Genomic DNA, 11040 nt, shown 5'->3' on the forward strand with positions numbered 1-11040 from the left:
TGATACGTTGTGACTAGGTTTTCAGCTAGGCTCGGACTAGAGGACTGTGCTCGGGAGATTGGTGCTCGGAAAGCTCGGGACAAAGGTAAGAAAACTGTTGTTCTCATAGAGCAGGGCGGGGCCCTATATTTTGTATTGCAGAGCACGACCCTATGTGATTGTGTTGTAGGGCGTAGCCCTATTAATTATGTTTGTGTTAGCTTAAGTATTTTTTAAGTTTATGCTATGTGTTGCATATCTATAAATGTACGGCAAGGGCCGGGAACGACGAAGGCCGAGAACGGCAAGGGGCCAGGAACGACAAGGCCGAGTACGGAAAGGGACCAGGAGTGGCACTAAGCACGCGAAGTACAAGTCGGTAGGGTGAGACCCTTCACAGATGCCTGTGAACTCCTCACGGTGTAGACCACGAACCCAGGGCCTGGTAAAGTGCCTGGGACGGCATGGCCGATATGTGTTTAGCCTGTTGGCGGCTTGTTATATGTTGATTGATAGTTATGGATATGTTGATTGCTTGTGTGGAGTTTCCTTGCTTGGCTTCGGCTCACAGGTTCTCTATGGTGCAGGTAAGGGCAAGGGAAAGATCGATCAACCATGAGTACGGAGAGCATGAAGCAGCGTGTACATATTCAATCTGCCTGGCTGCCACAGCCAGGGGTAGTTTTTGGAGATGTTTTGTATTAAACCAAATTTTGTCGTTTAGCCGACTTTATTCATATTTTGAGTTGTAAATATTTCAACATAGTATTTTGGGATCCCAAATGTATAACGCTTTATAATTTCAATGAATGGTTACATTATCAAATTATATGATTTTTATTACAGTTTAGCTACACTTTTAACCTAAAATCTCGATCAACGAGTTATTGCACACTTAAAACTCACTTAGTAACAACTCTAAGGAAGTTGGGCGTTACAAAATCAATCCTTATTTCTTCTTTGAAGGTCTGCTCCTACTTCTACCTAGGTCAACTTCAGCGCCCCTAGCATCTCCGAACTAATTATTCGGCACTGTTTCATCTTCTATTACTCTATTTCAAGTCAAGTTCTTGATTCTTTTTATTCCTTGCTCTTCTATAATGCCTTTTATGATGTTTACAAGTCTTGTGTTCATGGAAGTTTGCAGAAATTTAGGCTTATATATAAAATCTCAAAGCTCCCCATGTGCTTGATTTCTCATGGCCAGTAAAATTATATATATATATACATTTTATACACATGTATATTGGTTGTATCTTGTTCTTTTCTCTTTGCATTATATACACCTTTTTGTATTGTATTTGATTAAAATGCTGGTTTGGATTTGAATTTTGTTTTATATACATCCATTTGTGGGGTGGCCATTAAGGTTATTAATAATAATTATGAGTCTTGAAATGTTAATTAATTGGAATATAAATACTAAAATCTTTGCACTTGTTTAGGCATGTACATTAAGCCTTATTTTATCTTTATTTTTATATCAGGTGCTGCCTTTAAGCTAATTGTTCGCATAAATACATATGTATAAATATGTATATATAGTAAAGTAATTTTGGTTGCAATAACATGAAAGTTACCTGTTAGACACAAGTAGTTATATTAAATGTATACTTATAGCAGTTTGATATTTGTTGTGTTAAGACTAGGGACTTTGATTATACTCCTATAGCTCTCTTTTATATTCCGTGGGTATTGTGTACCTGTAGAATTGAAGTTAAGGAAAGTTGTAATTGTTGTGTTTAGCTATCTCATTTTATTTTCATACGAAGTTAAGTAGTGTACTTGTTTGTAATAATGTGTGTGAAGTTTTTTCTACCTCTTTGTTCAAGTTCTAACTAAATATACATAAAACAGAGTTTGGGTAACGCCATTGATAACCAAGACCGTTACACTGTGTGTTTAAAATAGTTCATAACTTTCTAAGAAAGTCGTTTGAACTTAAATGTATAACTAAAAACTAAGCTAACGTCAAGTAATAAAAGATTTGGTCAACAAAATGATTATTTTTCATTAAAAAATTAAGTTTGTACACGGGGTCCCAAAAATCAGTTTACAGACTTGTAAAAGGTAAACAAATACAATTTATCCGTCCTAAGCAACAAAACAGTGTTTAACCCTAGTTCCTCCCATGTTATCCCGACAGTGGCGATCGAGCAGGCTGCATATGTACACACCGCCCCTGAAGCTCTCCAACTCAGGGCTGGTCAAGCTATCAACTCTCTTACCTGCACCACGTAGCACCCGTGAGCCAAGGCCCAATAAGAAAACTTAAAAATAAAAAACATATATAGCACAAGAGTGATTAATAAACTTCAAACAAATTAATTCAATTAATCAATAGAATACAAGTATCAAGCTAGGCAATGATTAACATATATACTTTCCCATATAACTCAAACTATAATATGAATTCTTAGGTGTTGACATCCTTAGGCTGAGGCCTCTGGTTACTTAGCTGACCCCAACACACTTTGGCTGAGTCCTCTGATTATTTAGTTGACCCTAGCTTGCTATGGATGAGTCTTCTGATTATTTAGCTGACCCCAGCTCGCTTAGGCCGAGTTGCGTCCAATACGCTTATCATTAGCCTTGGCACCCTTAGGCTGTATTCATATCCCACATAAAAAATATATAACTCACAGAACGCATATATTCAATTACAGGGAATCTCAGTCCCAATGACAACCACATGGGTGCAGTTTTCTTACCTCGGATCTCAAGCAGTAAGCGTATGATGGCCTTCAACACGATCCTTAATTCCTGAGCCCTTGTGGTAAACCTAGTCACAATGCAATAATGGATAACCATAAGATCCTAAATCATTTAAAAGCTTTGGAATCAAATACTAGCCTCAAGGACCTCAATTTCTACTAAACCAGGTAGTAGAAATTGTCCCGAGCGCTTTGGTTAAAATCCTCGAGCCTTAAGACTAGTTCTAGTTAGGGCTGCCTAGATGGGCTGCGACCTGGTCCTGAGGGTCGCAATGCGCCCAAGAAACAAAAGGCCACCTAGGGTCCTGGGGCCACGCAGGCCGCGACGCCCATAAACAAGGCCGTGGCGCCCATAAATGTCCTGGGGCCACGCAGGCCGTGACGCCCATAAACAAGGCCGTGGCGCGCCCCCGCAAACCCAGAAAACCCAGTCTCTTTCTGTGTTTTTCTCCAAACTAACACCCCTAAAACTCAACCTAGACCTAACCTCAAGCAAGATTTAAGCTTCCAAAATGTTCCCAAACACTATTAATCAACAAAACCAAACGAATAACCGGGGAAAAACTATATCACAACCTAAAATCCTAACCCAAAGTTAGAACGTAAAAACAGCTAAACCAAACTTAGAATTCAGTCAAGAACAGAAAGATTCACTTACCCCTACTGCAGATTAAGCCCCTGAGTTAAACCTTTAGTGATCCTAGCTTCAATTCTCCAGCTCCCAAGCTCCAATTCTCAGCCTTTTCCTCAGCAATTCTCCACGAATTCTACTAGCCTCAATGCCCACCAAAGGAAGAAGTTTAAATCGACTAAGGAGATATATATATATATATCTGCCTATTTCCTTGTGTCTACAAGCTTCTAATGAGCCTATCCACATACCAAAAAGACCATATTGTCTCCCTAAGTATACCCTTAATCTTAAATAGCCCCAAGGGCCAAATCGTCATTTGGCTCATTTCCAACTAATTCCTCGAGTAGTCCTAAAAAATTCTCAATTAATCCCGACATGCCCATTTAATCAACAATTACTTACCCATTACTCAATAAACCTCTAATATACACTAAGCTTCCCAAAATACCCCTAGGCTCGCCCTGAGCCGGGTATTAAACCCCCCTGTGACTATTCTGCTAATCCGCTCACGAGGATCGCCTCGAGCCGTATACTGCGAAAATATCCACATAATAATGAGATCTCAATTATTTACTCACATATATTAACATTTATACCCGCAACAGGCCAATATTACAAATATCCTCCAACTATCAAGAATGGGCCCACATGCATATTTAATACTCATAAACATGCATATAATCATACTCACATCATTATATATATCATGCATGCCACATAGTTACGCATTTAATAAGTTAATCACATATATATCCAGTTATTCCCTCTCGACATGCATCAAGGCACTAAACCCTATTAGCATTTTTGGGACGTTACAACTATCCCCTCCTTACTGAAATTTCGTCCTCGAAATTTATTCAAACACTTTTGGGTACGAATCCCGTGAATCTAGCAGTAATCACAGAGTCCAGTCCTTTACCTTTTATCCTTCAGTAACACTCTCATCAGAGTGACAATCTTATTCCATAGGACCTTACCTCCTTATCAAAATTCCATTAGCTTTTTCCTTGCGCAATAACTTTTGCTGAAATCCTAAGGTCTCCTCACCTCATCAGCGGTGATTATCATACATTTCCTAATAGGAGTATGTCCTAAAAGCATGTAAAATACATTTGTTATTTCTATGAATAAATAAATACAATGGTTTATTATTGTTATATTTAGATTATTAAATTATTGTTTGAATAATTTTGTAAATATCAGAAAAATTCTATATTCATTATTGAGTATGTGATCTTGTATTAGTATGAGAGAATTAAGACCACATGAATGAATAAAAATAGTCAACAACAACAAATTGAAGTTATGGAATTCTTTAATTGGGGTTGTAAGTGCGGTTTGCTAAGTATCATGATGATACAAATAATCTAGATTCAGATTATTGATGTAGTAAGACATCTCGGTAAATGTGCTTTATATAATATGATTATATATGGCATGGACCGATATGAATAAAAGTCTTTATCCAAAATCCATTTAACAATAAAGACTTGTAATTCATATCATAAAAGATGATCAATTATAGATCAACCTAAATCCTGAGTGTTCATGAACTCCTGTTCATGTTTATTAAATCTTTTGATTCATTCGTTAAGGTCTCTTCAAAGAATGAGGTTAATGACTTTTGTTTTGGAGATTTAATATCATGGATGGCTGGGAACATGTATCAACAATACATAATCTAATCTTTCCTAAACGGATTGTATATTAGTTCCCTTAAGGGTTAATTCTGGAACTGAATGATTTTGAGCTCAAATCTATAATTAGATTATAGATTAATTATTCACTAGTGAATTAATAGTACTTAAGGAATAAGAAGTAAATTAGAAACGTAAAATAGTAATTCTTCCATTCTAATTTATGAACTAATTAATTGGAGGGTTGAACTATTGTAAGATGCTTATATCAATGGACGACTTAAGAATAAGATTTCTATAAAAGTATATCTATAACATAAAGAGTGCAATTCTGAATTTATAGTGGAGAAATATCAGAATTAATAAATTAACTATTATAATTAAAGAGTTTAATTATTTAGTTACAATTTATTGGAGCTTAATGTTATAGGTCCAGGGTCCCCAAAATGGCTCAAACAAACACTGACAAAGGTAAATACAAATATAAGCAAAATGACTTATTTGATAAGTAAAATATTTTTCTATGCACCAAACATAATTATCGTATAATTCTGTGTAATTAATTAATTAATTATTTGATTTAATAAAAATATAATTAATATTGAATTAATTTATTTTTGGGATTTTTGGTATTTAAATAATAAGAAAAAAATTGGGAAAAATCACATGCCGTCCCTGGCATGTGGTACATGTGTAGCACAGTGCACAGTCACTGTGCTACACGCATAAGAAGCTAATTGGTAGTTTCTTGGTTCCACAATTTTAGTATTTAAATATTAAATAAATAATGAGATATTGTAATATGATTAAAATATTATTATTTAATCAAAATCTGATAACTGATTAGTTATATTCAAATTGTTTAAAAATAACTAATATTTTATTTTTAATATATTGGATATATTAAATATAGGATATCAGTTTTTCAGAACGACACTTTTCAGGGATAGAAAGATATCGTGAACTCTCTCTGAGAAAAAGAGAACAGTGCTACAAGCATAGGTAACTGTTCTTCACAAACTTAGATCCAAACTTTATCAGATCTCATGTATTGAGAACATCTGATAAGTAGATTTTTCCTATTATTTTGTATAGCGAGCCCACACTCGTTCTTTGTGTGCTGAGAATATTTTGGAAGATCTTGGTGTGAGATCTCAAGGTTTTTCCATACAAAAAGATAGCAGCAAGGAAGGACTTGCGATAATTTTCTATTCGTGTCTTTGATTCAATATATACATGCATGTGAAGAAGTAGATCTAGAAATCTTGTGGGATTAAATTTAACAATTTTGATTGTTGTTTCGAAGCGTATAATCTTTGATTTGATCTATAAAAACACCAGAGCCATTGTAATGACCCACTAATCTAGACTATTTGGACCATTAACGAAACTATACATAAAATCCTTAAAAGAACTTACATTTGCGAAAATACCATACTTTTATTAAGTAACTTATAAAAATAAGAGTTAATTACAAAGTAAATACCAAAAAGGATATGGGATCCCATTGTCTTTAAAACAAAAACATAATTTAAAATAATAAAACATTACATAATTAGTGCGGAAAATACATATAAAAAGACATAAAACCGAAACTACATCCTCGAATCGAATAACGCTCGGCCCCTTGATTCAATATATACATGCCTTCTCTTCTGTCCGTTACCGTTGTTGTTGGACTGATTGTTGCCGCTATTGCTAGGCTGATTGTTGTTCCGACTGGCCTGAGGTTGGCTCTGCTGTCTGGGTTCAGGCTTGCTAGCTTCTTCTTTGCTCACGTTGGCCTGCAACCTTTCTACTTCAATTGCCGTCTCAAGAACGTCGGCATATGAAGTGTTTCCCGGGTTTGCTAGTTTCACCCCCATCTCAATCTTTGGTCGGAGTCCTCTCACGAATTTGTTCACCCTCAGATAATCGGTCGGAACTAACTCTGCCGCGAACTTGGCTAAGCGATCAAACTGACGAGCATATTCCGCCACTAATAAATTCCCTTGCTTCAGATTGGTGAACTCCTCAACTCTCGTAGCAAGTACCGCTGAATTGTAATACTTCTTGTGGAAGAGCTCCACAAATCGGGTCCACGTCATGGTGGCAGCATCATGGGATTGCTAGACCAAATCCCACCATATCCTGGCATCTTTCTTGAGTAAAGATGAGACACAGGATATGCGGTCTGCATTACTGAGGTTCATGTGGGCTAGGATCGGTTCCACATTCCTTAGCCATTCTTCTGCTTCAAAGGGGTCCGTAGTCCCTTCGAAGTTCGGAGCGTGCTGCTTGCGGAACCTCTCGTACACTGGCTCCATGTGCTGTACAGGATATGGAGCGTAGTTCGTCATAGGCCATCCCCCATATGGACCGACTTGTTGGGGTGCTGGGGCCATTGGCTGTGGCTGCGGCTGTGGCGGAGGCTGAGGCTGAGATTGAGCCTGCTGGCGTTGTTGCTGCAGAAGTTCCTCGACTTGTTGTCACAGTCTGGCAATCTCTGCAGTGTTGTCAGCTGGCTGTGCCGGCGCGTTGCGGCGAGCAGTAGCACGCACTCCCCTTCGGCGAACGGTAGGGACCGCATTGGTCGCTGGAACATCGTTGGAAGCGTTCCCGTTGGTGCAAGCAGATCTTCGGAGAGACATCGTAGCAGAGTTCTAACAGTTAAAAGAAACATGTTAGAACTTTTTCCTAATAGGCTCTAAGGCAAAAACTTATTCTAAAACAAACATATCTCGGACCTATTTATTATGACTTCTTATGAAAGATTATATAGGTCTTTATTTATTATTAGAGTGGGTTTCTAAACTTAGAAAAACAAGTCATCTTTATTTTCTAAGTGTGTTTCTAATCATCCTATATGACTTAATTCTCAGGCTCGAAACTTATCTTTGTTCCAAAGTTAACCATATTGAGGGAGGGCTGGGATTAGTAAAATCGTTCCCACTACTAAGGCCCCCTAACTCTCAATAAGGAAACCAGGTTCATTGATTTGTATCCACCCTCACCGAACTTAGTCATTATTCATTTTATTTAGTATTTATTATGATTGCGAAAATAGAATCAAATTCACACATGATATTCAAATAGCATGTTTATTCATTTGGAAAACAATTTCACTTATTACAATCAAAAGTAAATAAAACAAATAAAAACTACTAATCTAAAAATCGGGATCTTCTACATCTGATCCGTCATCTAACATATCATCATCTATTGCCTCATAGTCATCATTATCATGAGCATCAAAATGCCCTCTAGGAAGGTTGGTGAGAATCCTATTCTTTTGCTCTTTGGTGAATTAAAACTCAATTTTTGAGGTGAACCTAACTAAGAGGAAATAGTATCTCATTGCTAAGGGTAGTTCATCCTCCTCATGCATCTCTTCCCATATCTCTTCTAATGCTGCTATTACAGAATGAAAATCTTTAAACAACCTAATTACTAATACATATTGCTCGGTTGATCTTAGCATTATTTGTTTAGCCTCTTGAAGGCCACCTATCGCTTGGTGAAACAAAAGCAACCTTCGAGTAATCCTTTCTAGGGCTCCTACGGTGTTTCTTGGCTCCCTTATTCTTTTTAAGGCCTTAATGGCTCGGATATCTTGGTAGGTTAAGGCTCCGTTCATTCTTAACTGAAACATAAACACTAAAGTTGTTAGCTATACACATAGACAAAGTAACTTGTAACTTGTAACTTAAACACTTACTTGGCGGTCCGATTCGGAGCTTTGAGCATGTGTATCGAGGAGAACTTCATGCGAAGGAACCGTTTGGGCTCTGATACCAACTGTAATGACCCACTAATCTAGACTATTTGGACCATTAACGAAACTATACATAAAATCCTTAAAAGAACTTACATTTGCGAAAATACCATAATTTTATTAAGTAACTTATAAAAATAAGAGTTACTTACAAAGTAAATACCAAAAAGGATATGGGATCCCATTGTCTTTAAAACAAAAACATAATTTAAAATAATAAAACATTACATAATTAGTGCGGAAAATACATATAAAAAGACATAAAACCGAAACTACATCCTCGAATCGAATAATGCTCGGCCCCTTGACTCCATTCATCATCGATACACATCCCCCAAGCGTCACGAATCTTACCGCCTCTAAAGCTTATTTTCCTGCACATAAAACAAAAAGGAATGAGCCTAATGCCCAGCAAGGAAAATCTAACACATAGTCATATACACAATTTCATAAGAAAACATAAAGACTTAACATAATACATATAACATACACTTATTATAATGGCCATTATTACTTGGGGTCCCATAGGCTAAACAAGCATATGCCCATGGGATTAGTGGGGTCCTACTAGCTAAGTAGGTCATATGCCCATAACCCATTTGGGGTCTTGTTAGTCATATGGGTCATATGCCCAAGCCTACAAACATACACATATACATATCATAACACTTTTAATAACATAAAACATATAGATAACATAAGCACATAACATATTGATTCTAGCCTATTTTCCTTACCAAAGTTACCGGGATAAAATGGACTGAGTTAGGACTTTTGGAACACTCCTAAAACCATAATGAACAAGAGTGAGTCTAAAGAAAGAAGATGAAATGAAAGAGAATAGGAAGACTAAACCATTAAAAGAAAATATGCTTACCACAACTTAAGTGCTTAAGAACTTGGATTCCCTAACCAAAATAAGAATGAGGTTAGGAAATTGAGTAGAAGACTAAGAGAAAGGAAACATAATACAGAAAGGAACTAGAGTTTTGGTTACTTCAAAGATTTGCAAGATCAATCTAACCTCCACCGAAATACTATAGAACTCACTTCCCAAAGTGTTTGATAAGCTTATAGTTTTTCCCCAAACCAGGTGTTTACACTCTCACACTCACTTAACACTAGCAGCTTCTGAACTTAGAGCAAATGGTGAATAATGGCTGGGTACTAGGTCCTATTTATAGAGTTTGGGAATGAAAATATCTTGATTTTACTTGAATAAAAATAATGGCTTTTTAGGTGAAAATCATTTGAATAATCGTTCAGCAGAGGCTGAAGACTCGTTCAAAAGATGCAGGACTGTTGAAGGAGTTTGAATGGCTGAAAGGAAATGAATTCAAAAACATTTGAAAACATATTGGAGGAGGCGATATATCGCCCCCTATAGGCGATATATCGCCTGGACCTTTGTTCCCGAGGCGACCGTGCATCGATTCGTGTTTTCCGTATCTACGTGCTGCGATATATCGCCCCCTATAGCTGCGATATATCGGCATACGCTGAATATTTAAACACGAATTTACACATTTTTAGCTAAGTTTGAATGGAGTAAACAGCCTTGACTAAGCCCTCAACGTACTCGAGGCTGCTGACTGACCCTATAACATTCAAATTTTACCCTTATTTAATTTAATCCTCAAAAATACTTAATCCTTAATTACCATTCATAACATGTGCTTAAAATCCTATTGGTTGATATCTAAACCTTATAATATAACAAATACTATCCTTAATATCAGTCATATAATCAAACCTTAGGTTATACTTAATATTCTTAAACTATAGGTTAAACTTAGAAAATCTATAAGTACTACTATGAGTGTCCAAATAACTCCCGGTCTGAACCAAAAATCCATAGTAACAAAGATAACACTAAACATACTATAATACTACTAACAATTAGCTAAGTAAAGTTCTTGGACTCTACAGCCATCTTCACACACATATATATATATTGAATCTGTGTGGGTTTAATTTTATGCATTTATTTATTTTTGATGAATTAATGGATGGCTTAATATGATTGAATGCATGGGAATGTTGAATCGTTAATTGTATGATGTTTTGGGTTAGGATTTATTTATGATTAGATCATTGTGTAAGCCATTAAATGGCATAGGATTTATGTAATTTTATTTGGTTTTTGACACCATAAAATTGTAATTCCGATCACACAAAAGTCAGAACGGAGCCCAGGATTTAGAATTCAGCCATTGTTCCTCCGAGGCCACCCTCCGAGCCGCTGCCGGGGACGTCGTACGGACATCCGTACGGTTTCGTACAAAACACCCCGGCAGCCCCGTTTGACGCCATGTGTCCTCG

The sequence above is a fragment of the Humulus lupulus genome, chromosome 6 (genome assembly GCF_963169125.1).
Source record: "Humulus lupulus chromosome 6, drHumLupu1.1, whole genome shotgun sequence".
In the NCBI taxonomy this organism is placed as follows: Eukaryota; Viridiplantae; Streptophyta; class Magnoliopsida; order Rosales; family Cannabaceae; genus Humulus; species Humulus lupulus.